This window comes from Galeopterus variegatus, unplaced genomic scaffold, assembly GCF_000696425.1.
Source record: "Galeopterus variegatus unplaced genomic scaffold, G_variegatus-3.0.2 Scaffold14162, whole genome shotgun sequence".
Lineage (NCBI taxonomy): Eukaryota > Metazoa > Chordata > Mammalia > Dermoptera > Cynocephalidae > Galeopterus > Galeopterus variegatus.
In genome coordinates, this window is record NW_007740273.1 from 12,330 (window position 1) to 14,588 (window position 2,259).

The following is a 2,259-nucleotide window of genomic DNA, read 5'->3' on the forward strand; positions in this document are numbered from 1 at the left end:
GAATTTTAAGTTGTAAGGGACCTTCAAAGTCATTTTATCCATCTTCTAACCTAACAAAGAAGAGATTCTATGACACCCCCTTGCTTTTGACACTTGGAATCATGGTGAACTCACAATTTCCAAAGGCTATGCAACTGATGAGCTAACTGCTCTCATTATTAGTTAATTATCTTTTACTATCATCTTTCTTTCTACCTACATTAAATACAATAATACCTACTCCTGTCCCAAAATAATAATCCAGGGATCCCTAGGAGATTTACATAGCACCTATCTATGCTGATGTCATTGGTGTACTTCCTTAATGTATAATGATTATATCCAAAATACTGCAATAATCTTTCTGGGTTTTTAATACCTAGTTAAATTTTTATTCAAGATCATCTCACTTTGAAGAGACTTTACCCAACAGCACCCTCTTGTGGAAATCGAGGTAAATTGATAGTAAGAAGACCTCTGCTCTCAATGTCCCTGGAATTTATTCAGCTTTGCTGGTTAGCTAATCACTCCAAGGGTGATTGTAAGGATGAAATGAGTTAAGATGGCATTTAAAGTTAAGAAATACCAGTTCACACTATTGTAAAGTTAGGGTTTGTAGACTTAGTTACTCATACAACAAATATTTACTGAAAATCTATTAAACTATGTGTAATATATGCTATGGGAAGGGTATCAAATGAATGGCATCATTCCTACTCCCCAGTGACCTTACATTTCATTGGCTGGGAGACAGTATAAGACAGGTCAACAATTACCTGTACCCTAAAGTAAAATATATGTTACCTGTACCCTGAAGTAAAATATATGGAATCTAGCAAAGACTCAGTGTTATACAAGTTCAAAGGAAAAACATCACACCAGTGTTTGTTCTGCATATGAGGAGGGGGATGCTAAATAAAGTACCCTTCATGAAGAAAATGGAATTTGAAGAACAGGTGGCTTCACAGAAAAACTGTCAGGGATAGGTCCATTCTTCAGGCAGAAGAAAGAACATGAAAAGAAAAAGGATAAGAAAAAGAAATAGGAAGACAGTAGGTCTGAGAAAACTGAGTAATACAGTCCAGCTGGATACAGATGATAGCGTGAAATAAGGCTGTGGTAGTAGGTAGCATGGAACCAAATCATGGGAGTCCAAACTGGTTTTTTAAAAAAGGAGGAACAAGATCACAGCTCTACTTAAGGAAGGTTATTCTGGAAACTATTACAAAGTGTAAATAAAAGGGGCAGAGACTAAAAACTATTTTAATTTGAGAAAATAAGGGCCTGAAATTGCAAGGAAGGATTACAATACATAAGGACATAATCTGAGGATGTTCTGGCATGTCTGCCTGAGTGAAACACATACAAAAATGATCACTCATTTTAATTCCCATTTTAAATGAGTTTCCTTTGAGAATCTGAAGGTGCAATAACACTCCATGCAAAGGGAGGAGAAGGGGTTCACCCTCAGAAATATTGTCTCTACTGGCCTATAGTATCTTTGCGGACAGACAGTGTCTACTATCTTCTTATATCTCCATCAGCACCATACATAGTACAAAGATAAATAAAAAGATGCACATACCACAAACGGAAATATAAACGGACACATCTTTTCTGGAAAATAATTTTGCAGTACAATCTCAAAAGTTTTAAAATGCCCCTTGACCCAGAAGTTCCATTTCTCAAAATTTACACTAAGGAAATAATCTGTCATCAACACAAAACAGACATGTCTTGGGATATCACAACAGCATTCTTAGTAATTTTGAAAAGCTGAAACACTTGAAGCATCCAATAATAAATGGGTGGGTTAAAGAAATTATGGCAAATCCAAGTAATGGCTAATCATAAAATAATATTGCAGAAACATATGCGTGAATGTGTACTGATACTCATCTATTATTAAGTGATAGAAACAGGTCACCAAACCTGTATGAATAGTATGATCTCAATTTTGCTTTTAAAAAGATGAGTAGTATATATAAAAACAAATATAAAAGCATAAAAGGGTACAAAAAAAAGATTATCACTGGGGGGGGGGTGAGACTCTGATTTATGTTCTTTTGGTTTGAATGATTCTCCTGAAGTGGAAAATACAATGTTTTTGTAATAAAAAAAGAAAAGAAAAGAGAAAACATTTTATAACATTTTACTGAGAAAAATAAAATTTTAAAAAAGATAAGCAGGGACCACAAGCAGGGACCTGGCCAATTAAAAGTCCTGATAAACCAAGAGCTAATTCTTCATACTGACCTAGGTCCTTCACCTTGCTACTTC

At 34.9% G+C, this 2,259-nt stretch overlaps 1 protein-coding gene across 1 annotated transcript in view; it reads right to left on the minus strand.

The window, feature by feature from the left end:
• Positions 1-2,259, minus strand: part of LOC103581875 (thyroid receptor-interacting protein 11-like) — a gene marked incomplete at its 5' end in the record, with an annotated part of 24,870 nt that overhangs the window by 5,462 nt on the left and 17,149 nt on the right. The window lies entirely within an intron of this gene.